Source organism: Natator depressus, chromosome 6, assembly GCF_965152275.1.
Source record: "Natator depressus isolate rNatDep1 chromosome 6, rNatDep2.hap1, whole genome shotgun sequence".
NCBI lineage: Eukaryota > Metazoa > Chordata > Testudines > Cheloniidae > Natator > Natator depressus.
In genome coordinates, this window is record NC_134239.1 from 23,374,573 (window position 1) to 23,401,676 (window position 27,104).

Below are 27,104 nucleotides of genomic sequence, written 5' to 3' on the forward strand. Positions count from 1 at the left end.
GGCAAAAACAGCTATTGCTGTGAAAACCATTCACAATCTACAATGTTCACATGGAATAATGGTTGGTAACTGCCCCAATAATTTATATGGTGGTGGTTTTATTATTGTAATTTAAAATAAAAGGCCAAGGATCAAAATGTTGAAATAAAGACCTTTGGTCTTGTCAGCTACTTCTTTCAGTATGGTGTAGGTCCTCAGTATTTTGACTGGCAATGCTTTCCCCCAACTCACTATCAGGGCTTGTGCTTTAAGGGTTGGACTGAGTGGTAGGCCAGAAAGGGCCAGATTTCTGATTCTATACAGCTTTTATGATTGGTGTTTTATCAACACTAGAGAGAGAGAGAGAGAGAGAGAGTAAAAAAGAGTCCTCTTGGGGTACCATCAATATAGGGATATCAGTTGTGATTCACTGAGAGGATATTTGGAATTTCAGCAGGGGATAGAGAGGTACTTACAGAAACTACAATGAAACTAGAGAACCTCTCTATTTATTAGTCAAAGAGCTTGCAACTCCCATTTAAAGGCAGGTGAGACACAGCATATTGAGCCAAAAAGTCAGTCCATGTCCCCAGAACATTTTAATCTATAAAGTGTTGCAAACAACAACTACTATAGCCCCTCTTGATAAATCTTGTAATAGCTCAGTTTTTGCTGGAACATTAATCTTCATTTCTTTAGGGATGAGTTGTCACAACATACAACTGAGTGTACGCATGAATGCTGTTGTCATCAGCCCATAGTTAAGAGTAATGAAGAGGATATCAAAACATACATCAAAAACAAACGTGACTCACCCTGTGGACTTCCTCTATCGTGTATTCATTTCTTTTCTCTGTTGCACTACTCGTGTGCTGATTCTGAGTGGTGCCACACAGAATTGCCTCCATAGGAAAGAGACCAGTGAGTGATAGGATTCCACAGGAAAAACACCTGACAGCAACTAATCTCCCCTGGTGTCTTGAGCACATGTAACATGACATAACAGAGTCTCGTTCTATGTCTAATACCTTTCAAACAGCAGTGTCACAACACTTCCCAGACAGGAATGTTCTGTACAGACACATGTTTTATTTTTAATGTTGATTTTAAAAAATGCACTGTGACCTACCAGGGAACAATCCAGACTAATGAGCAGCTGTGTCACCATGCCCTGCAACCTTGGATGCCTTACAGTGCCTTGCTGAAGTAGCTCCCACCTGGGCCGCTCACAGTCTTCCAGCATGCATGTCACATACTGCCTGTCTGTGTGTAACTGCACACTTGGGTTACTGTCTGGCTCTCACCAGCTTTGGTTATACTGCAGGGTGACCCCCAACGTACCCCTAGTCTCAGATTTCCCCCCAGAAATGTATGTCCTGTAGTGCCCAGCCCTCCCCTTGACAGTACAAAATATTTTGTTGTTCCTTTAAGAGAATAAAAAGCACACAACTTGTTACTCCAAATAGCATTACCCAGACATTTCAATTTAAATACACTGGCTCAGATAAAACAATAAAACAAGTTTATTATCTACATAGAGAGAGATTTTAAATGAGTAAAAGTAATAAGGCATACAAATCAGAAATGGTTACAAGAAAAATAAAGATAAGACATTTACTAATACCTAACTTAATTCTATCAGATTCAAGCAAAGTTTCTTACCACATGCTTTTAGCAGTTTTACTGACCAAACTCTGTAGGTCAGGACCCCACCCAGAGTCTCTAATAAATGCTTCCTTTGTCATGTCAGGTGCAGCGAATGCAACGGGCAGGGAGAGGAAGAGGTGTCCTTTGGGGTGTTTGTCCCTCCTTTTTATAGTTTCAGTCCCCCTCTTTAAAAACATTTCCAGCTGGGTACTAGGAGACAAAGAATCCATATGGAAGGATATTCCCAGCTTCTTTTTTCTCACCTGTTTGAGCTTTCTTTGTTTCACTCACTGCTTGATGACTCTGTTTGCTGCTTAAATGCAAATTAAGCAGAGCACACATTCCTTTCTTAGGACAGACCTGTTTGCCATCCTCAGCTTGGGCCAGGCTGTGGGGTTTGGAACGTGTGTTAATAACACCAGAGAGTGGAATCTTATAAATGTTGCCACACATTTTGTCAGGATGATACAGACCAACAAAATATGAATTTTCAAATGATTCTTTACAACATATGCATTGTGCAAAAATTATTACAGTAGTGAGTAGGGTGTGAACAGAGAGGCATATACAGTCACATACACCTTAACCTTTTTTTAAGACTGCCTATCCTTACACCTCGCCGTTAAAATACATTAGCAAATTTTACCAATATTAGAAACAAACATTTTGATCTCTCCATCAGCCTTCCCCTCATCAAGATTAATACAGACCCACCATCCCTTTAACAAAATGTCCCTCTTCAGACAAGCCTGGGAAAATAAATGGATTTTGTCGCATTCCCTGAAACTCAGCTGGGAGTCGGTAAGGGGGCATTTGAATTCTAGAGTTAAGGGCCCCTTGCTGAAAAACAGTGAAACAATGTACTTGTGCTGTCTGATTTGGGAGATAGTGATGCCACAAATATTAATTTATAATTTTTGAAAATCTAACTCAGGAAAAAAAGGGGTTGCTTCTATTTTTTATAACTGCACTTTGATAGTACATTCCAACATTTTGATTGCATTTCCAGTGGAGGACCTTAAGGGCAAATAGGACATAAAATGCAACAACATTTTGAAAATTAAGTCACCTGTATTTAGAATACACTCGCTTCTGCTCTGATATCCTAGGATGCAGTGCTCTTAGCCATGGGACGGTTTTTCTGAAGGAAGTTGCAGCAGTAGGGAGTGCCCGTCAAAGTAGCAGACCAGCGCAGCCTGAAAGAGAGGAGCATTGGCTAAGGAGGAAGGTACATGGTGATCAACCAAAGGAGGTGGCAGTTCAGTGCAGTCCAGTGGCAGCATTCAAAAGCAGGGCTCCTGTGAATCCCCAGATGCAGTTTAAAGCTGCATCCCCTTGGCAGCAGCCCTGGGCCTGGTGGTAATGTGCCAAGGGTGCTCTGTCAGCCACCCACACGCGCACACACACCAGAAGAGGTGAATCAGGCCCCTAATGTCTATTTGTTTTCTGAGCAGATGGAAATGTTTGGCACGTTGTAGCTTTCTTCTTGCCTTGTGATCAGAATTGCCTTTGGTCTCATACTATCCAGCGTTAATATTTCCCACAGTCACACCTTACACAGAGAAATACTCTATGGGATATTAGCAACACGAGTGTATAACAGTAAATGACCATATACATAACAGAACACGGTCATTAGCCAGCTGTGCACATACAGCATCAAATGGAGGCAGCAGTACGCAAACCCAGGATCTTCAGCTCCTAAGGCACAAGTCTTTGCACAGTGGACTAAGGGAGCAGATCTTCTTCACTGTCTGTTTTAATAGAGAGTGCTGTCACATGAGCCCATCCATCCCAAGAGTATTTTATAGAAGCTCAAATGTCTGTAAGCCTTAATGTAGCTCTGTGAGAACAACTAATTGCCATAGAAGGCAACAGCTCTTGTATGATAATCACAGATATATTGGCCATAATCATTTTTAAACCTCCCTGATTTTACTGCTATTTGGATTTTGACTGGTTTATGTCTTCTGATGCATCTAACTTAGAAATGGGAATATCTCATTGATGTCCTATGTCTGTTCATCACATTATTTTATTTCTATCTATATAATTAGCCACAGAGAGAGAATACTTAAGGGCATGGCATAAAAGATTTTTATTGCCATGAGTTTTATTGGCAAAAGTTTTATGGTAATATCAAGTTATGTATATCATCCCAAACAAGCATAAAATCTTTGTGAAGGTACTACACTAAACTATCATGTATTCTGCATATGCCTCATATTTTACAGAAGAACTATTTTAGAAATATCAGAGGTTTTTTTTCCAAAATAGATACTTTTTTTATACCACTGTGCCCATACATCCAAACTGCTATAGGTACCATGAATCTAACTATATAGTTCTGGGCACTACATTTCCCAGCATGCTCTGCTGTCTTGCTCTGGTGAGATGGAGACTGGCTGGAAACACAGCAGACCAGTTTGATTGGATACCACTGAATGGGAGAGGGGAGTTTCCAGCCCATCATCTAGCTTTAGACCTTACACACACAGCTGTCTAGGTTTCTTTCCAAACTCTCCACCTCCTCTCCTTCACCAACCATGTACCCTCTCCCACAGATATGCCTTTAATAGGAAAAACCTGTACTGAGAATAATAGTGTCCTTAAAAAGAAAAAAGAAAAGGAGTACTTGTGGCACTTTAGAGACTAACCAGTTTATTTGAGCATGAGCTTTCGTGAGCTACAGCTCACTTCATCGGATGCATCCGATGAAGTGAGCTGTAGCTCACGAAAGCTCATGCTCAAATAAACTGGTTAGTCTCTAAGGTGCCACAAGTACTCCTTTTCTTTTTTCTTTTTACGAATACAGACTAACACGGCTGTTACTCTGAAAAGTGTCCTTAAAGCTTCTCATAAAGGCTGGCATGCCACCCTTTTCCATCCTTCTAAATGCCCCTCCCCCATCAACAAGCATAACTGCTGCTGCTGGTGGTGGTGACAGGGGTTTTGGGGAGTGGAGTTGCAGGCTGTCAGTTTAGGAATGTACAATTTACCATTCCCTGCTAGTAGCTTGCAACAGACAGACAAATAAGGAATGTGTGCCAGGCAGGTTGGTCACCAAAGTAATCCCCTAGTGGCTTCTAGGTGGCAGAATTCCCACTGATATGTTCAAAGGGAAGACTGGCTTTGCATGGATGAAGATGAAAGAGAAATAATTTTATAGTGAAGATGCTTGAAAGTGAGATGAACAGAATGCACAAGTAAGGCAAACTGTGGGGGGGAGGTTAATTTTTTAAAAAGGAATTTGGGGCTTGTGAAAGATGTCAGATTGAAAGCCTTAGCGAGTGAAGTCCTCTATTGATCTAGGGGACACAAGCGTATCAAACTTCCTCACTTTTCCCCACCAGTATGCTTCACCCCTGTCATGAGGGGCCACCTTGGAGTGAGAAAGTAATAGCTCAGATCTTGTGCCCATCTTTGACTTCAAACAAGGATGTGAAGTAGTGCCCAACATGCTGGTGGATTTTGTGTTATGATCTGGACCAAGACCACTAAAACCTATCGCACATGGGTCACCAAGCAGCCATCAGATGGTAACTTTTGACTGGGTTGGATTCAGATCAGTGAGAGAACTATCTATCGTAGGTACCTTATGCTCATCATTACTGTAGTGTCTGAGTGCATCACAATTTTAATGTATTTATCCTCACCACACTCCTGTGAGGTCGGGAAGTGCTACTATCCCCATTTTACTGATGAGGAGTCAAGGTGCAGAGAGGCTTGCCAATGTCACACAGGGAATCTGGCAGAGCAAATAATTCACCCCAGGCCTCTCAGGAGCCGAAAATAAACCAAAGTGTAGTTGTTTCTCCTGATTGTTTGCACGTAATTATAAATACTGGCAATGCTTACAAACCTTTTCACCTTACTCCCATGCATTAAGTCCACATATAGCACATAAGTTCTCCTCAGCACTTTCCTCCTGTATCTGTGATGATGATGATAATCTGCAATAGTCTGATGATGAAACAGGTTTCCTAGGACAAGGAAATAAGAGCCTTTATTAACTGAAGGAGCTTGGAAGTTACACATGCACTCCAGCCTGCTTACATGCTCTCCCTGTTTCTCCCTGTATTCACATGTATTTTACAAACAGAGTAATAATAATGATGATCATGAAAAGCAAGGGACCGTAAAGCAGTTCTCATCTTATGTGCTGTGGGTCAAGAGGGCTGACAGTCCATTATGCGTGAATGCAGCACTGATAACCCTTTTCTGTCTTGCTGAGCAGAAGCACTCTCCACTGGAGCATCATTAACACTACTTGAATATCCCACCACTGTCTTTGGATAACAGTGACAGCTATCTAGGACACTGCCATACCAAGTAGTTTACTAGGGGCACAGTAACTGCATATGCTAAAAAGAAGCCTAGCTAGCTTTATATAGAAAAAGAATAGAATGTATTTAAAGATCCACATATACTTTATAACAGGGATCAGCAACCTTTGGCACGCAGCCCGCCAGGCTAAGCCCCCCTGGCAGGTCACGTGCCAAAGGTTGCCGATTCCTGCTTTATAAGAAGCTTTGGAAAAAATTCTGTTTGGATATAATGTAAACTAAGTCATATCTTCTAAGGGTTTTTTTTAAAATGTTCTCATTTCTTGTTTTTTTAAATACGGAGGATGTCTTCCTATTCTTTGCCTGAGGAGATGGCCCAGAGGTTTGGGTTTATTTTATCATTATGTCAGGTGGTTAGCATTCATTTATTTCTGTCTCATGGCAAAATGAATAATCATTGACTAATGAATAATCAATATCTTTATGCACATGAGAAGTTTCATTGAATTTGTGAGACTAGTCGCATGTGTGAGGGTCTGCATGTTTGCAGACTCAGGGGATTAGATAGTTTTATTTGTGTTGTGTATTTTAATTTATGCAGAATCTGGTTACTCTATTCCTGCTGCTTACAACTGAAGTTGTAATGTGCTTTTGTTGACAAAATTGTTTCTGCAGCTACCAGTGCATGTCAGAAAGGGAACATTATGGGGTTACTTGTCTGAAAATAATAATGGTGGACATGTTTTCTTTAGGTACCAAGCCCACCTTCTGTAGTGGAACATTCATGGCTGCGGTGCAGTGGACTGAAGCAAAATCCATTTCAGGCATATGGCTTAAAGGGAGCCAGGTGACTTAAAGGGGAACAGAATCTGACTCTATATGGGTAGATACCAGAACTAGATGAGTGCAAATTAGAAAGTGGGCAAAAATCACATTGGGGAAGAAAACTACTAGAGCCTCCCCTGTGATAGTGCTTGGGGTGTGCTATAGACCGCCAGGATCTAATTTGGATATGGATAGAGCCCTCTTTAATGTTTTTAATGAAGTAAATACTAAAGGAAACTGCGTGATCATGGGAGACTTTAACTTCCCAGATATAGACTGGAGGACAAGTGCTAGTAATAATAATAGGGCTCAGATTTTCCTAGATGCGATAGCTGATGGATTCCTTCATCAAGTAGTTGCTGAACTGACAAGAGGGGATGCCATTTTAGATTTTGTTTTGGTGAGTAGTGAGGACCTCACAGAAGAAATGCTTGTAGGGGACAACCTTGGTTCGAGTGATCATGAGCTAATTCAGTTCAAACTGAATGGAAGCATAAACAAAAATAGATCTGCGACTAGGGTTTTTGATTTCAAGAGGGTTGACTTTCAAAAATTAAGGAAATTAGTTATGGAAGTGGATTGGACTGAAGAATTTATGGCTCTAAAGGCAGAGGAGGCCTGGGATTACTTCAAGTCAAAGCTGCAGAAGCTATTGGAAGCCTGCATCCCAAGAAAAGGAAAAAAATTCATAGACAGGAATTGTAGACCAAGCTGGATGAGCAAGCATCTCAGAGAGGTGATTAAGAAAAAGCAGAAAGCATACCGGGAGTGGAAGATGGGAGGGATCAGCAAGGAAAGCTACCTTTTTGAGGTCAGAACATGTAGGAATAAAGTGAGAAAGGCTAAAAGTCAAGTAGAGTTGGACCTTGCAAAGGGAATTAAAACCAATAGTAAAAGGTTCTATAGCCATATAAATAAGAAGAAAACAAAGAAAGAAGAAGTGGGACCGCTAAACACTGAGGATGGAGTGGAGGTTAAGGATAATCTAGGCATGGCCCAATATCTAAACAAATACTTTGCCTCAGTCTTTAATGAGGCTAATGAGGATCTTAGGGATAATGGTAGCATGACAAATGGGAATGAGGATATGGAGGTAGATATTACCATATCCGTGGTAGAAGTGAAACTCGAACAGCTTAACGGGACTAAATCGGGGGGCCCAGATAATCTTCATCCAAGAATATTAAAGGAATTGGTACATGAAATTGCAAGCCCATTAGCAAGAATTTTTAATTAATCTGTAAACTCAAGGGTTGTACCGTATGACTGGAGAATTGCTAACATATGTCCTATTTTTAAGAAAGGAAAAAAAAGTGATCCGGGTAATTATAGGCCTGTTAGTTTGACATCTGTAGTATGCAAGGTCTTGGAAAAAATGTTGAAGGAGGAAGTAGTTAAGGACATTGAGGTCAATGGTAAATGGGACAAAATACAACATGGTTTTACAAGAGGTAGATCATGCCAAAGCAACCTGATCTCCTTCTTTGAGAAAGTAACAGATTTTATAGACAAAGGAAATGCAGTGGATCTAATTTACCTAGATTTCAGTAAAGCATTTGATACAGTGCCACATGGGGAATTATTAGTTAAATTGGAAAAGATGGGGATCAATATGAAAATTGAAAAGTGGATAAAGAATTAAAGGGGAGACTACAGCGGGTCATACTGAAAGGTGAACTGTCAGGCTGGAGGGAGGTTACCAGTGGAGTTCCTCAGGGATCAGTTTTGGGACCAATCTTATTTAATCTTTTTATTACTGACCTCGGCACAAAAAGTGGGAGTGTGCTAATAAAGTTTGCGGATGACACAAAGCTGGGAGGTATTGCCAATTCAGAGAAGGACTGGGATATCATACAGGAAGATCTGAATGATCTTGTAAACTGGAGTAATAGTAATAGGATGAAATTTAATAGTGAGAAGTGTAAGGTCATGCATTTAGGGATTAATAACAAGAATTTTAGTTATAAGCTGGGGACGCATCAATGGGAAGTAACAGAGGAGGAGAAGGACCTTGGAGTATTGGTTGACCACAGGATGACTATGAGCCACCAATGTGATGTGGCCATGAAAAAAGCTAATGTGGTCTTGGGATGCTTCAGGCGAGGTATTTCCAGTAGAGATAAGGAGGTGTTAGTACCATTATACAAGGCACTCGTTATACAAGGCACTGGTGAGACCTCTTCTGGAATACTGTGTGCAGTTCTGATCTCCCATGTTTAAGAAGGATGAATTCAAACTGGAACAGGTACAGAGAAGGGATCCTAGGATGATCTGAGGAATGGAAAACCTGTCTTATGAAAGGAGACTCAAGGAGCTTGACTTGTTTAGCCTAACCAAAAGAAGGCTGAGGGGAGATATGATTGCTCTCTATAAATATATCAGAGGGATAAATACCATGGAGGGAGAGGAATTATTTAAGCTCAGTACCAATGTAGACACAAGAACAAATGGATATAAACTGGCCATCAGGAAGTTTAGACTTGAAATTAGATGAAGGTTTCTAACTGTCAGAGGCGTGAAGTTCTGGAACAGCCTTCCAAGGGAAGCAGTGGGGGCAAAAGACCTATCTGGCTTCAAGATTAAGCTTGATAAGTTTATGGAGCAGATGGTATGATGGGATGACACGATTTTGGCAATTAATTGATCTTTAACTATTCATGGTAAATAGGCCCAGTACTTGTGATGGGATGTTAGATGGGGTGGGATCTGAGTTACTACAGAGAATTCTTTCCTGGGTATCTGGGCTGGTGAATCTTGCCCACATGCTCAGGGTTCAGCTGATCGCCATATTTGGGGTCGGAAAGGAATTTTCCTCCAGGCAGATTGGAAGAGGCCCTGAGGGTTTTTCGCCTTCCTCTGCAGCGTGGGGCACGGGTCACTTGCTGGAGGATTCTCTGCACCTTGAAGTCTTTAAATCATGATTTGAGGACTTCAGTAGCTCAGACATAGGTGAGAGGTTTATTGCAGGAGTGGGTGGGTGAGATTCTGTGGCCTGCATTGTGCAGGAGGTCAGACTAGATGATCATAATGGTCCCTTCTGACCTTAATGTCTCTGAGTCTATGGTCTAAGTTGCAAATTTCAGATCCAGATTTCCAATGCCCAAAGTTTGAGAGTGTTTGAATCTCAGGTGTTGGATCAGTCCATTATAAAGATAGGAAGCAGTTCTGAAACTCTGACTTGGGTACAGATTTGGTTGCAGATACTGGACTCTCACCCCAAATCCAGGGATTTAGGTCTGAGGTCTTGCTTCACATTCATCTCTAATACAGACCTCTCTACACAATAGAAACAGCTTGGAACTACTGTTCCGCACTACACTTCTTTGGTGCATCTATGCTATGTGAGGTCATGTCACTGCTTCCGTTGTAAGAGAGAAGAAGCCATGGTAGGAATTGGAATGGAGAGAGATGCAGCAGCAGGCTGCCAAATAGCTATTTCAGTGCTGCAGCTACTTGTCTTTGAAAAATTTCAAGGGCCAGCTATCAGAAAAGCATGCTGGGAAAGGTTCCTATGAAGAGGGTGAATCTGTAATGGGAATTTCAGTTTGCAATAGCTGTGTCTTTTTGTTGATGCTATGTTTCATTACTACAAACTGAGATGCAATTATATCAAGCGCTTTTTGTATTTTTCATGCCATCGTTGTATCACACTTCATATATTGCTCCTATTTAGTTTTATCTTCTGAAAATATGTGCATAACATCCCTAATAGCTCTATAGAAGCCAGAAATGAAGTGCATTGGGCACACACTATATTTTCAAGTCAACATTCTTTTCCCTAAAAAATTAAAGTAATGCAATGAGCAGTGAACAGCTTCACAATAGAGAAGCTGCTGGGCATGCATAATGAAAGTGGAAAAAGACAACCAGCAAAGGAGGAAATTGGTTTAAGCTTCAAGCTTGCAATGGGCTTAATATAAAACAGCAGTAAGTAAAGAAAATTAGTTAAAATAATTAATACAGTATCCTTATGTGCTGATAAACAGTGTCCAAGTTGAATGAGAATTTTTTTTGTTGAGATGAATGTTGGCTAAGTTATGAATAAGGTCTCTGTGAAAGTTGGTACTTTCAGTTCTCAGCAGTTTGCAAAATTTTTGTTGTTGCATGTTAAGCCCATGCACCCCCCAGTTTGTCTTTGAGTTTTATGCTCAAGTGAACAAAAAAAACCCTAAGCATACAAAAAAAACCCACCATACACAGGCATAGGCAGATCCGCTATGTTTCACACAGTGCATCCAAAGTCATAAATCAACCTCAGTTCACTCATATCTTGACTTAGGCAAGGATTTATCTCAAAACTCAAATCCTTGAAATAAACCCAGAAATTGGGCTCTCCTAACTTCTGTTCTGTTCAGGTTCTGACACTTGTTCTTATCAACATAGTTTCAGGCAGCGTACCCTTAACTAGAGCAGAACTAATGCCAGTGCTTTGCTCCTGGTCATTTTACATTTAAAGTAACTCATAGCTGGAGAGGTTGTCATCATACAACTGACTGTACAATGTCAGGTAAATGTACATTCCTAGAGACATTATCTTACCTGTCTTAAAGGGGATGAGTCTCTCTCTTATTTTATTTTTTAATATACAGGAACCCATTGCACTCTGAGGTCAATACACCCATTGTGAAAGGACTGAAAACTACTTTGTACTTCAGGTCCAGTCAGTGGGTTTTGCCCAACCCAGCTCATTTCTCAGGGCTCATCTTCACTGCAGAGCTAACTTGAGTTATAACTGGAGTGTTGCCACTAATTCGAGTCCTGGCCCCACATGCGCACACTCTCAGATTTGGAAGTACTTTTAAGTCGAGTTGGTTGGTGCATCAGGGGATATAGGCTAACCTATAGTTCGAGTTAGCACAACGCAGCAACTGCTAATGTAGTCACTCTGTGCAGTAACCCAACCACGCTGTGAGCTCCGATGTCATTTCTCAGTATGGCTGCTTTCACTCAAGGTAGGCTAAGGCCAAGTCTGCACTACAGCTCCAAAGTCAGAGAGGTGAAGAAGTGTGTTTTGTGACCAACAGCCCCTAATGTAGGTCAGCAAAAGCCCCTAATGTAGACACAATTATATCGGCAAAACTGCACTTTTTCTGCTTTAACTTATTTTGCTCACTTATGTTAGGTAAGCTGCATCCATGATAGGAATGCTTTCCTGCTATAGCATACTTGTATAACTATATAGGAAAACTATTCCTAGTGTAGACCTCGCCTAACTCGTGAGGAGTAAACTTTAATGAAGATAACTTGAGTTAACTGAAGTGAAAACATAGCCTCAGCGTATGTCTATGCCTGCAAAGTCTCCTAGTATGTATGCAGCCTGTACCGACAGAAGGAGTTTTTCTGTCAATGTAGGACCACCACCTTCCTGAGCAACATTAGCTGTGTCGACAGAAGCCATCGTCTGTTGACATAGTTGCGTCTACACTGGGGGTTTTGCTGGGTTATCCATACCACACCCATGGCCAGCGTAACTTTTTAAGTTTAGACCAGCCTCAGCAGGGATCACAGTCTTCGTTTATAGTATTGTTACTAAAATGCAATGTTGTGAACGCTTTCACATACAAAGCAACATTTCGACAAAAAACTACCCTGGAGCTAAGTATATATATGAGTGACTTAGAGCAAAAAACATTACAGGGGAGCTTCAACTGTCCCCAAAACAATCACTATAAACTCAGGAAATTCAGAGTTAAGGTTAAACATAAAAAAAAAATCCAAACACATTAAGTTATGGAAATGCACAGTTCGGATTAGGGAACCTGAAGAACTTTAACTTGGTAGTGACACCCTGATACAACTGTATAATTATGATTAATACATAATAGTGTTTGTAGTTTCAGATTAGATTAAACTTTATTTCTACAGACATTTGATTTTTTTCATTTATTTCCTGATGGTGTCACTGTAGGGCAATCCCTTTTATCCTATAGTAAGGATGTATATTTTCTACTAGACCTTATAGGATGGATCAGAAAAACCTATAATGGGGAGGTTTCCAAACACACAAATGGAGGTTAATATAGGAATCAGGTGACTGCCTTTTAAAATCTTTCCCTGGAAATGGTCTATTGTAGAGCGGTCTGTTGTACTCTGTAGGATTCTACCCTGCAGGCAGGGCTCTGGGGTTTTGAAAACATTCCAGAACCACGATGTTTTGTGCTGCCCCTGCTGGTTCTACCTCAGCCATTACTGTAAATTCACTAATGTTATTCCCAGAACTATACAGGCCCGCTCTAATCAATTGTTATGCACAATGTAAACAAAAGCTGCCAAGTGAATTTCAAGTTGCATTTTTTGGGGAGGCAGAGGAGTACAATCAATGACCCTGATTTTCCACTCCATTGTTAGGGTTTTATGCAGGTATTTGTTTACCTACTACAGTGACTTTAGTGGAATTCCAGTGGCATAAAAACTGTGGGGTAGAGTGGAGTATCAGGCCCAATATAGCAAAAGGAAGCAGATAAAGTTGTGAGCAGAAGTAAATTTTGTTTGCAAGTTTCTGAGAGTCAGGGAGTCGTATGTATTATATAATACTGTTAAAGGCATTGTACACTGTCCCTTCAGATTACAGTTGAAAAGTATTTTGAAGGCTTTGCTTGAGAATGTCCAGTTTCTGAGACTTTATTCCTCAGCTATCCCTGCTTAAATGCATTTACTATCTGTTGGGGGACTAAATCCAGCTGCTTAGCACTGGTGCTTTATTTCTTCTGCTTTTTTTTTTTTTTTAAATGAACTGGAATCTCTGTTATCCAGGTCATCCATAGTTTACTGAGGAGTGTGAGTTCATCCCTTGTCAGTCTGTTGTTTTAAAAAAATCCTTCTCACGTGTGTTTTTGATGAGAGCGAGAATATTTAGACTGACCCTTGACATTAATTTTCCTTTCCATACAGCTCCTACACATCAATTTTGATTGAATGAATAAACTCTCCTGTCTAAAAATTATTCTGATAATTATTCCATGTCATGTTCTTTTCCTGGCACCGGACCAATAAGCAGTTTTCCTTCTTTGTGCTTGTACAAGGAAAAGTGTTTCTATAGCTGCAGAGAAAAACCCTTCTGTGCTTTGTTATGGCTTTTAATTTGACCCTGTCGGAATGACACAGGCATTGTCCACATACCTTCACAAAGTGTGGGGCTTCTGTGCCCCAGTGATGAAAAGCAAGGCATGAACCACTGCTAATAACTGTCTCTAGGACAGATTTCATCTGCAGACATAACCCCAGTGAGCAATTCACGTGAAATGAACTTTTAAAGCTGATTATGCACGATGGGGAGGAGGAATAGAGGCTGAAGTTAAAAGGAAATAGCTAGCATATGTTACAGTATCCTACTAGCAATGATCTCACGCATGTTTCATTCTCAGTTGAGAGAGTTTCTTGCTCTAAATGTTTTTCCAGTAAATTAATCCATGACTGAATTGTCATATTAAAATATACAAATAATCAAGAACTCATTCCTGTGTACAGTCACAGGACAAGACATATAGTACATATGTATGTATGTCTAACATAATAAAAATGGAGTTCAGTGTACCAAATCGTTGTGTCTCTCACACTCTCCCTGTATAGTGGTCATGGGTCTGGTCCAAAGTGAAATGGCTTCCACGGACTTCAGTGGGTTTTCGATCAGGCCCCAGGAAGTAAATAAGTTTAGTAAATGACCAACAATGGTAAACAACTCCAAAAATAGAAGGCTTACTGTATGAAAACAGAGGAAAAAAAGAGGATGGGAAACAAGGTTGGGAAAGGATGTGTGTCCTTCTTCAAATATGTCCTTAAATCTCTCCTTTGCTATGAGTAGGGCCCTACCAAATTCACGGTCCATTTTGGTCAATTTCATGGTCATAAGATTTTTAAAATTGTAAATTTCATGATTTCAGATATTTAAATCTGAAATTTCATGGTGTTGTAACTGCAGGGGTTCTGACCCAACTCTGAAGGCAAGAGTGCAGAAGTCAGAGTGGCATGGTACGGTATTGCCACCCTTACTTCTGTGCTGCTGCTGGCAGGGCACTGCCTTCAGAGCTGTGTGCCTGGCCAGCAGCCACAGCTCTCCGGCCACTCTGCTCTGAAGGCAGCGCAGAGGCAAGGGTGGCTCAACCCTCGCTCCCCCTATGACCCTCTTTTGGTTCGGGACCCCCAGTTTGAGAAATGCTGGTCTTCCCTGTGAAATCTGTATAGTATAGTGTAAAAGTGCACAAAAGACCAGATTTCACGGCGGAGACCAGATTTCACGCTGTGTGACATGTTTTTCACAGCCATGAATTTGGTAGGGTCCTAGCTATGAGTCCTGCAAAAAACTTGACAATGGTTAAGCCTTGGGTATGATGTGAGTGCTACCATGCTGACCAATACTGTCTCCTTGCCCCCTACCCCCTCTGTCTGTCTGTCTCCACCTTTTACCTCTTGTCTTATTCTTAGATTGTAAACTCTTTGGGGTACGGACAATCTTTTTGTTTTGTGTTCATACAGCACTTAGCATAGTGCCAACGTGCACCATGGCATCTTGATTAGTGGGTTTCCACTTTGTTTGCTGGTGTCACAGTACCAAGATGATGAATTATACTGCCAGTAAACACTAGCAGGGAAGGCCACACTAATTAGGCTGAAGCAGTGCACATGTATTATCACAGGCTATACTTCAGGGTTAAAGATGAAGACATCAGTGAGATGCATTTTTGGATTCCATGGGCCATATTTCTTTCTTTCTATTTTTACTACTATGCAGTAAAAGTTCCTATGGAATGCTCAGGGAGCCCATGACTGTCTTTTAGAAACACACTAATAAAAAACACAGACTCATCAATTACCTCAAGATCAAATCAAATAACTGAGTGACAACACAAGTATAACAAAAATGAACGGGCAGATGCACGCACACAATTCCCATACCACTATTCCTAGCTCTACACAGGTGAATTTACTGAAGGACGGAGTAGGAGGCATTTGGGGGCCCGATCCTGCAAAGACTTATAAACACTTGATCTTATACTGAGTAACTTCATTGAAGTCTGTGTACTGTACCTCAATACTCTAAAGTCCATGGGACTACTTACAGTGTGCAAGGTTAAACATGCATGCAAGTGTTGCAAAATCAGACCCTTTCAGTGCAGAAAGATTATCCTACAAGGATAGTTTAAAGACCTGAGTGGAAACACCAGTGATCTCCATGTTCCTTAAGCATGTGCTGCTGAGACACAAGCTTGACCCTAAGGCTCTTTAGGAGTTGCCAGTATGGTCATCAGCTGTACAAAGTTCCCTGCACTGTCCAGGGATGTAGGTGTTTCTAATGGTATCCCACTTGTTTAGGGGAACATGGAATCTTGCACTCAGTACTTGGTAGGTACAAGAAAAAGAAACTGGTATTGTTTTAAATGCAAATGTATTAATAATTGTGAATTCTGCACAATTATACCCCGGGAACTTTTAAAACAGAGGATTAAAAAAACAAAAGAAACAAAACAAAAAAGCAAAACAAACAGAAACAAAACAAAAATCAAAGCTTTGCAACTTCCTTTTCTGTTATTTTTTTAATCTCTAAGGGATACTGCCTTCCTACTCAAAGCACCTCGAGTGTGATGATCTACTGTAACATAAAAGAAGTGTAAATATTTGCAATACATCTCTAAAGAGTGAACAAAGCACTTATGATGTACAGTTGTGCCGTTCTAATTTAAGAATGAAAAAAGGCAAGTTAGACTGACAGTTTAAATACCAACATCATAATAAACTTAAATGCAAATTTTGTGTCCAAACCTCATCTGGTTTCAGTCCCCAGTGGGACACAGTGTTCCAGTGCCCTTACTACATTTGTCTTTCTTGCTGGGAAATTGGAGAGCTTCCAGCCTTTTAAATGACCTCATCTTTAATTTTATCCTGCTTTTGGTGTTCTTACTCTAATATATCTAATGTTCCCCAATATTTTTCCTTGGTCTTTAAGACTCTAACTTACCTGCCAAAATGTTTCAAATACAACCAAAGCTTACCTTTGTGATTACATATAATTTTATTAACCATGGGTGAGGGGAGTAGAGGAGGGGAGGAGGATTTATGTTTCATGAGCATTTCCAGTAATTTTAAAGACAAATGAATTTCCCTGTTACCAAGATACTTTTTAGCAGAATGCTGCAAAGGTCCAGCATGCTTAATGTAACCTATACTTGGCAGAAAAATGAACAAGCTACTGTACCTTAGGGCTCATGGACATCATGGAGCTGGCCACAATTCAGCTAAATAGCTTTGCTCCCCAGGAGATGATTTTTTTTTAAAGAAAAACTTTGGGGTGGGGAAGAGAAAAAAGGGATATAAGTGAAGACACACAGGATTTTAAAGTGTCAGGATTTAGCAATATAAGGCTAGATTCTTATTTCCACTAAGGTTCCTTTATACTACTCAGGCAGCGCAAAGGGAAGTCAGTGGGAGGAAGTTACTGTTGCACCCACTTTGAGGCCCTTTTTCACAGCCAGAGTAGTTTAAAGCAGCCTTAATGTACATGAGAGTCAGGCTCATAGTCTTATTTTCATCCCTGCGGGACTCAAACATGCACTGCTGGACTATATGAACAAAACCCACCTGTGTCAGTAGCAGAGCATCCCATACCGTGCCCACGTAAGAGTACGAAATGACTCGGGGAACCACAGCTTAACAATGTGTCCTGTAGACTGCAGCAACTGACCTCCTGTCCAGGGTAAATCACTGATTCTGGAGCCCTGCAGGCACAGCTCTGCTGACTGCTTCGTCTCTTTTTGTGGCTTCCCATGATTGTCCCAGAGCACATGATTGAAACAGATCTCTTCCAGCATCTAAGCCTGGTATCTTTTCTAGGTGCTTTTGCTGTTATCTTGGCATTACAAAGAGCAGGCTTGGTAGAAAAGATTAGCCAGCCTGCTGCAAAGCATGCTAAAAATACTCTGTTCATCACCCACCAATTTCCAGTAATAACAGACGCATAACTCATATAAGAGTCAAAATGGAATCTTATTAAAAAACCAGCCTGTGACTGACACAAGAGTCCACAAAACCTGAGAGAGAATTAACTTTTCTTAGTGTCCATGAGCTACTGACTTCTTTTATGGGAATGGGGGTGAGGAGGGACAAAATCTGTGCCTCTCCTCCCATAAGTTTGATTCTCAATATAGTCTTATATAGCATCACAAATATAACATCCATGTGATGCATATGTTTTTCCTGCAAGTCATTTGAGCCTCTCCTCCTCCTCCTCCTGTTCTCCAGAGAAAATAGGGGGTGATCTGGATAAACTCCAGTTCTCCCCTCCTGGAATGCCATATGTGCTCTCATGTGCATTGTGATGGGGGCGCTAGGTTATTCCAAACTCTTAAATCATTTGTGAAGGCAGGAATTCACCCAGGAATCCCAGCAATGCACAGACCTCTCCCATTGCCTCTATTAGCATGGACAGATGCCCATTGTCATTGAAAAGAACAGACAGTGGGAGTAGGACAGTCAGTGTATAGGTACTCGCTTGTGTCCGCCAGCATGGAAGCCTGCGCTGCAGCATCCTCACACCTGGTTGCAGTGAGCTTAATCCCAGGGCTCTTTCTTCCCATTGGGCAGCAGCTGATTCGTATGTGTGCTGCCGACTTGGAGGGACCATGTGCGCAGGCTAGTTCAGACTCTCAGCCTACAGTGGCAGCACGTCCTCCCTCCTGCCACTCACCCATCCCTTCTCGAATGGCATCCCCACATCCTCTGATTGGAGGAGAGCTTGGTAGCAGGAAGTAGGGATGGGATTTCCTGCCAGCTTCTCTAGCTAGCCAACCAAAGCTGTGTGAAGGTGAAGAGGCCAGCTCCCTCTCTGCCAATCCCCAGCCAATCAGGGCTCCATGGGTAGGGTCAACCCCCACAGTAGTGCTGCAGATCTCTGGAGTAGGAGCTCCACAGCAGCTCATGAGAGACACGTCTTCACAGCAAGCTTGTCAAGAGCTGCTCTGATTCAGGTGGAAGACACTCTCTTCGCCAGAAACATGCCAACATCTGGCTCAATATTTGAACAGAGTTTTCCAGATGTCTCCCATGCACTAGGTTTTTTTTTTAATGAGCCTCATAGTCCTTTTCTAATCTCACTCCAATGACCCCAGTGTTCCAATAATTTATAGTGTTTCATGTAATTGTTCAGATCAATGCAAAGTAGCATTGTGTCTCAACATGGGACTCCTTGGGGCGCACAACTTTTAATAGGAGAAAGGAAATAAAAATAACTTGTAGAGCACTTTCCATTCAAAGATCTCAAAGTGCTTTAACAAAGATGGATGGTGCATTATTGTGATCATGTTACAGATGGGGGAGCAGAGGCACAGAAATGTTGAGGGCCTGATGAATTTAGGTGCTGAGCTGTCATGTCCCACTGAGTTTACCTGGAGTTTTAGGAGCTTGGTGCTTCTGAAAACCAGGACTTGCTCTGTTTGAAACATAGAGCCAGTGACAGAGACAGGAGTAGAGCCCATCTGTCTTAATGCCATTTGGTGTGCTCTAGCCACTAAATGACTACTGCTCCTGGAGTATCATATATTCTCCCCTTCAGACTAATGTTACAGCTGATGCTGTAGAGATAGTGCTTCACTCTCCGTGTTGCATCTAATTGAGTGTTAAATGGGAAAGTGTCAGATTGAGGCCTCTCCTCTATGTATGGCGGGGGGAAGGAGGGGGGAGGAAGAGAAACAAAAACAAATTAGCTAGATTTTTATGGCCAGCCTCAAAGCCAAGCTGCTCCTATTGTTCTCCGAAAGGCCAGAGTGAAGGGCATGTGATCCTTTGCTGCTTCAGTAAACAGTGAATTTTTTGAAAAATGTGCTTCCTTCTTGTGCTCCTGTGCAGTCGTGCTGGTGCCCCTTGGTTTGGTCAATTCATGTTAGCCAGTAATTGTTTCATTACTGTAAGAATAGATGTTGCGTTATTTTTGTGGCCGACAGTGTCCATGTTTTCTGTGCTGAGTTAGAGGGATGTAATCCCAAATAGGCAGTAACTGAGGCATTGTCTGTACATGGGCTCAGCTCTGCTTTTAACTATCAGTGGCCAACAACAAGTAGAGCTGCACCAGTACAAGCCCCAAGAGTAGACAAGGACAGACACAATTTATGCTGGTGAGTTTGTCTTGGTTTCTGTAATAGGTAAGCTCCCCTGGAGCAAATTTACAGCTTTCCTTGACTATACTTGGGGACTGCCCTGATGTAGCTACACGAATTGCTGGCTACCAGTGTTTGAATTCCAAGTATAGAGGAAGCCAATGTGTTGGTGAGGACAGTTACATAGGTTCCCTGTATTCCTCCGTCTTGGAAATGATATATGATACATGGAGATCTATTAAGGGCTTTTTAACTTCAGTATGACAGTTTTGAGTCAACTGGAAAACCACATATGTTTTAGACTTATGTGATTAAAAACATTAGGTTACGAGGTTTCTTTAAAGCTTTTACAATGCTTCAGGACAAGCCCACTGACATTTTCCTGGTTTTGTTTTCAATACCAAAAACTACATTTATGATACAGTCTTTAATTACAGGATCACATACTATATTTTCCATAGGGCTCCAACCCGCTTAGTGCACAGGATGGACCTGCTTTGGGAGTGAATCAGGGTTGTCCGTAGGACCCCAACCTCATTTGTTGAGGATGTTGGAAGCTGGGGAGTGAATGATGCAGGGGATTGTGGGAAGAGAGGGGATACTTGTCTCATAGTTGCATCAGCTGGATGCTGTCTTGGAGAATTGGATTCAATCCCTTCTTCTGCTACAGAGTTCCTATGTGCTGCTGGGCAAGTAATTTAAACCATAATTTTCATAGGTGCTCAGTAATTTAATTAGGTGTTATTCATTTTCTGGGTGCTTGTCTTGATATGCTTGGGTTTGATTTGAAGAAGTGCTGAGCACTCTCAACTGCAATTCATGTCAATGGTAGTTGTGCTTTGGACATATAAAGTGCTGTATAATGTCACATCCTCTGAAAAATCAAGTCCTAGGTATCTCAAATTGGGCATCCAAAATTCAGTGACTACTTTGGACCTTAATCTCTCTGCCTTGGTTCCCCATCTGGAAAACGGGGTTAATGAGACCCCCTTACCTCACAGGGGTGTTGTGACATTACTTTCATGAATGTTAATAAAGTGCTCAGATACCGTAGTAATGAATGCCATAGAAAAGCCCATGATAAAATGAATAATTCTGTCCGTAGAGCACAGTTTGAATAGCGTTACAATAAATAAGGCCGAGGGCCATACATTAAATAATGAAGGAAAAACAAAATTTTGAACAGCTGCTCATTAACTGAGTATCATTTGTTTTATGTACTGAAGGAGGCAAGGTTCCCGTGGAAAAAATAGTATGTGATCACATAGGTATCGAGTGTATCGAAATACATACACACAAGGGGGCTGACTGAAGGTTGCTCAGGCAACCTTAATTCTGGCAATTTCTTAACTTTTGAGTGCTTGATTTTGCAACCTTAAATGTTCTTCTAACAGAGCATTGTCTGTTGGTTTGTTTATATATACACACACACACACACACACACTTATAAATACTGGCTAGCCTCAACTGCCCTCAATCCAGTATTTAGTTGACTAATTTCTTGTCAGCATCTTGGTAGAGAGGTGGGCCTCAAAAGATTTGAAGGAGAAGGGTATGGATCAGTTCATAGAAGAATCCACTTGTAAATGCAGTGCAGAAAGGCCATTGTGGTCAAAGCAGACAAATGGGGGAGAGAATCAAGTTTGGCATTGTCTGCACTAGGCATTGGCTTTCATAGATCTTCAGATTTTAAGGTCAGAAGGGATCATTATGACCCTCTTGTCTAACTTCCTGCATAATGCAGGCCACAGAACCCACCCAGTGATGGCTTTCTGCCAGCTACCCAAAATGGCATGCTGGTAAGGCATTTGTTAGTTATCACTCCTAAAATATACTAGGCAGTTCAGTGAATATATTCAGAGAAGAGACAACAGATAGACGACAGGAAGTGTATTGGAAAGTAGGAGGCAATTTGGTAATTCCACCTCTTTTGCTTAGAACTGTTCAACATCTCCTATTGCTAGTCACCGGAGACGGCGAGGATAGTTAGTCCTTTTGGATGAAGTCTGTTTGAAGGAGGAAGAATATGGTGTCGTGGTAAATTAGGACAGAAGTGAGGATCCAGACACTGGGGCTGTATAGAAGGTGAGGGAAGGGGTGTGGGAGAAGAGAATGATTTGACACGTGGCTTGGATGGATCAGGTGGGTGGAGTAGAATCAGTGTTGGCAGAGCATCCGTGGATAGCAATTGTGGGTCGGATACTTAGATGGTGCACTAGTGTCCAGCTGAAAACTGGGACTCTTCGAAAGCCTGAAGTTAAGCCTGGAGATGGTTAAAAACCTGTGGCACCACTGCAAAGGGCTTCCAAAAAATGTGCAGTGCAAGTTCCCTGAGGAATTGATAGTGCTCCCAGGAAGCAAGTTTCTCCATTACGTTCTGGGGGAAATGTGGTGCCTGCTTGGTGGGAATGCATGGTTCTATTCTGTATCTGGCCCTGCGTGATGTTGACAATACAGAGCTTCAGTCTAGTGCTTTCCTGGAGCATTGTTTGCAACTGAATGAGTGCCCTGTATTACAACCCCACCTGCAACATAGTGCATGTGCCATTTGTTCTTGCTTCTCCTCCACCTTCCATAGCTCTGCCATCACCCTCAGCCTCCTGCCCTGCAGTTACTTGGATATCTCCATTCCCTGATGCTGTTTGTTGTTGTAAAGGCAGGCAGTGGGCCCCTTAAAATTCACTTTTCACGTGGGACCTGATTTTTATGGCTAATTCTTGTGTAAAGAAATGAGCTGCAGAGAAGAGCTTTGCACATTAAGGAACCTGATGAATTATGTATGAGGCACAGCAGTCTGGTACCGGCAGTGTCTTTTTTAGGAGAGAAAGAGAGCAATATTAACAATTTACGCCATGCACTACCTCTAATTTTTTATAGGGAAGCAATAATTTTGGCTGATAGGTTGGGAATGAGCCATGTGGCTCCTCCTTTGGGCCCTTAGGGTCTATAAAAAGATATTTGGTAACAGGGAACAGAAGACCAGTTTGAGCAAAATGCAGGGGAAAGGAGGAAAAGGGAAGGACACAGCAGCTCTGCAAGTCATTTGGCAGAGCTGTGCGAAAGAACAGTAGAGGCGGGGCCAGGTTGATGGGTCTGTGCACGTGCATTAATCTCATCCACGTAATGGGCTGTATGGCCGACAGAGAAATTGGCGCTTAGGCGTGCTTGATTCTACCACATCTATCAAAACCGTCGGCAAAGACGAAGGGATAAAAGGGACAATGAGAGGAAACAATTGATAATACGACTCTGTAGGGCTGTTGATTAAAGAAAATTAAAATGACACAATCCCACCACGGTGCTTCCCTGATCAGCATGTTTTGTGTGTGGCAGCTGACTGCTGACAGCTCCTGGCTGCTGCTGAGTTCATTTTTTGCAGGAGGCAGCTAGATGTTTCCTGCAGGTGATGCTGTATGGGTGACTAGATTAGGGGATTTACCATAAGATGAAATGACCTAGAGGTAAATTCTCCAGTCCTGTGTGACCCCACAGTACAAAGAGATTAGTTTCCTGCTTGGTAGCAAGTCACTACTGCATACGTGCCAGACTTTCCACACATTGGCAATACTAGTGTGTGGGAGCTCAGTTGCCCACATAACCGTTCATGGTGTTCTGTGTCTCTAAGGCAGCACCTCTCCTTATTTTAGTTGCGGCTGCTTCTGGCTAGAGGTAAATTAAACACCTTGCTAGGAAAAGGCCACCTCTGACAGCATTCAAAGGGGTTTGTGTCATGGAATCACCCCTTCATAGTAGTAATCATATTTTGCACTTCTATAGTAGCTGTCATTCCCCAGCTCAAAGTGCTCTGCAAAAGCAATTATGCCTCCCAATACTCCAGAATGGAAGGAGAATATTGCTGGACTGTGTTTATGGATGGGGAAACTGACACACACAGAGGTCGTTTTCTAAAGCTTTAACTGATTTTGGGAACCTCTGTTTGTAGGTACCCAACCTGAGATGCCTTAAGACTTAATAGTGAGAGGTGCTGAGCACCTGCTTCTCCCAGCTGATGTGACTTCAGCTGATGTGCTTGGCCCTTAGAAAGCCAGAATGTCTCTCACGTTGGATGCCAGGCAAAATCAGAGTCTACTCTTAAAAATGTAGGTGGAAGCGACTTCTCCAAGCCAAGTGAATCTCTGGCAACATTGTAAATTGCCCTGACTCCTCCTCCCTTGCTCTAGTCATTACACCACAAACCCTCCTTTATACATGTTATTGTACACGGCATGAGCTTGTTTCTCATATCCCACTCTCCCCTATCTCCACCTGCATTCCCTCCCCTCTTCTTAGGGGTCCAGTATTGGTACCTGTGTTCGTGTTATATACAAGTTGTTTTTCTAACTTCTCAATTCCTGTCTGGTACAAATAGATCTTGCTTTATTTTGGCCCCATAAATGGCTCCCTGATGCAGAGAAAAACGCTGCGGAAAAACAAATACAAAACCAGAGAGCTGTTCAGGTTTATTTGGGTTCTTGCAGACCCATAGTGCACAGCCCTCCTTGATATCAAAATTCTGATTGGAGTGATTATAAACCAGTTAAGAACATTCATCCAATTAGAGCACTTTATTGGCTATAAGTTGCCAAAGTTTAGATTCAGGATATAAAATGCCTCCTGCACACGCAACATAAAAATATCTCGCTACTATCTTTTCCGCCAGAGCTCACTGAATTGTTCCACTTTACATTTACCGCTGTGTATGTGCAAAGAATTAAACCATCCTTCTTAACTGTAAACAGTAAACCACACAGTGTTCTCTAATTGTTTTTCTTTTTGGCGAAACTGCTTTATAATGTAATTATGCATGTGCCCAGGGGTATATAGAATTGAATTATAGAGTTTGCTTCCCAGCACTCCCACCTCTGCTCAAACACCCCATAATTCAACTATAGGCCCCCCTGGGGAATCATATAATTATATAAAAGTAAGATAGGAAGAGTTAGCTCAAGATGCTCACTTATCTCCAGAGCCCCGTCTTGTTTGGTTGAGGGTTTTTTTAAAGATAATTATTTGTCCCTTTCCAAGATGGAAGGAATTCAAGTGAATTCCTATGAATATGAATACCGGTCTCCTCTCCAGAGATGAATAATCATGACATCTCTCTGCACACCAAGAAATGAGACATAGTGTTTGTGGGAAATGTTTTTAAAGGTAGTTTTAGAGTAGCAGCCGTGTAAGTCTGTATCCGCCACAAGAACAGGAGTACTTGTGGCACCTTAGAGACTAACAAATTTATTAGAGCATAAGCTTTTGTGGGCTACAGCCCACTTCATCGGATGCATAGAATGGAACATATAGTAAGAATATATATATATATATATATATATATATATATATACACATATATATACATACATACAGAGAAGTTGGAAGTTTCCATACAAACTGTAAGATGCTAATTAGTTAAGATGAGCTATTATCATCAGGAGAAAAAAAATTTTGTAGTGATAATCAAGATGGCCCATTTAGACAGTTGACAAGAAGGTGTGAGGATACTTAACTTAGGCCTGGTTCACACACAAAGTTGCATCAGTGTAATGAAAGATATGCTTTTACAAAAGGTTTAAGTTAAGCAGAGGCAAAACTGTGTGTGCACAGTCTTAATTTAATTCATACCTGGCTGATATCATTTTCCCATGCAATCTGATCTGTTTAAAAACCTGGCTTATAATCAATTTTAGTTAAACCTGTGCAATGTCTGAGTATAGACAAGGTCAAAGGCTTTCATCCTTTCTTCCTCACCTCGCTCATACCCACGGGTTCTATAGCTCACTGAAGGCTAAGGGCCCAATTCGTCTGTAGTCATTCGCACTAGTGCATAATGAGTGCAGTGCACTACCTGATCTTTGCCTGGAGTAAGTGACTGAACATGGAGAAGCAGAACAACAGTGAATTTGCCCTAAGGGTATGTCTACATTGCAGTTAGACACCAGCTGACTCAGGCTTGTGGGGCTCAGGCTAAGGGGCTGTGTACCTACCCTGCACCAGCCCCGAAAGGGTTAACTGTGCTTTGTAGGCTGAGGAAGCCCCGCCCCTCAGACTCTGCTGGGCATGCTCAGCCTGGAGCTGGAGTATAAAAGGAAGCAGCCCAGCTCAGTCTAGGCAGGCTGCTGAAGGGAGAGGACACAGACTGCAGGCTTTCCCCAGGAGCAAGGCACGCAGAGGCCCAGATGGACTCCAGGCCGCCTGATAAGCCCTGGGAAGAGACTGCACTGGTGGGAGCTGGGCCATTAGAGGACCCCAGACACCCGGGGAAAACGTGGAGCTTCACTGAGGGAGAAAGGGGAGGAAGTAGCCCAGGGGGCTTAGAATCTTCTCCGGTGAGTGGAAGTGGGAAACAGTCAGCGTGTTTCGGGAGGATCCGTGCTGACTTGGTGGTGAGCAGCCTGACCACCGCCTGGGCCAGGACTTAGAGGAGCAGAGTGGGCCCGAGTTCCCCTCCCCTGGGTGCCATACCCCCGTAAGTGGTGTTCCACTCCCCCAACGGGGCAATAGGCCACACAACCCCACAGAGGTGGGCTACCCTATTGACTCTGACCATTAGGCCGTGCTGTCTGAGCTGAAGGGCTGTTTATTGACTCTGGCCATTGGGGCCACGCTGCCCTGAGTGAAAGGGCTGTTTATTGACTCTAGCCAGTAGGCCATACTACCATGTTTGTAGTCAGGGTCACAAACATAGGACCTGACAAACTGCTGTTCACCTCTTTTTCCCTTCTTCACCCCATACGTGACCCAGTCCCCATGATGGGGTGTACCTACCCCGCGACAGGCTGTTTAATGGTGGTGTAGATGCTTGGGGTGGATCCCGAGCTCTGGGACTGCACAAGAGGAGCGGGTCTCAAAACTCAGGCACCTGCCTGAGCCCGAACATCTACACGGCCATTAAACAGCCCCTTAGCCCAAGCCAGTTGGTGTGGGCCAGCTGCGGGTTTTTAACTGCAGTGTAGATATACCCTACGTTTCTATTGGAACTGAGAAATGGAGAATGCATCTAAGTCAATTCTTCTTGATCCAGAGTGGTACCCAGATTAGTTCTGTGTGTCCCTTTAGGGTCATTCCAACCTGCTGTTCCTGTCTCTGTTAAGTGGCATTTAGGGCTTTTTATCAGCTTCTGAAGACTTTATTCCAAACTCCCCCACCCCAACGCTTTTAACCAAATATATTTATTTATTTACTTCAGAAGCTGTGCCTAGAGGAAGCATATGAGATCTTTGTATTTTACCCAACTAGACTGGCTTAGACTTACAGAATCTGGCCAGACCCTAGGCAAAATCCTTCCTTCCCT

At 42.2% G+C, this 27,104-nt stretch overlaps 1 protein-coding gene and 1 long non-coding RNA gene across 10 annotated transcripts in view; one reads left to right on the top strand and one right to left on the bottom strand.

Annotated features, from left to right (window-relative positions):
* Positions 1-27,104, top strand: part of TSPAN4 (tetraspanin 4) — a 652,187-nt gene that overhangs the window by 490,232 nt on the left and 134,851 nt on the right. The gene's annotated exons all lie outside the window — the stretch shown is intronic.
* Positions 1,643-17,576, bottom strand: LOC141989961 (uncharacterized). The gene is made up of 3 exons (XR_012640035.1): positions 17,310-17,576; positions 2,696-2,822; positions 1,643-2,014 (listed from the first exon to the last, which is right to left on the bottom strand). It is a non-coding gene; the product is annotated as an uncharacterized LOC141989961 (long non-coding RNA).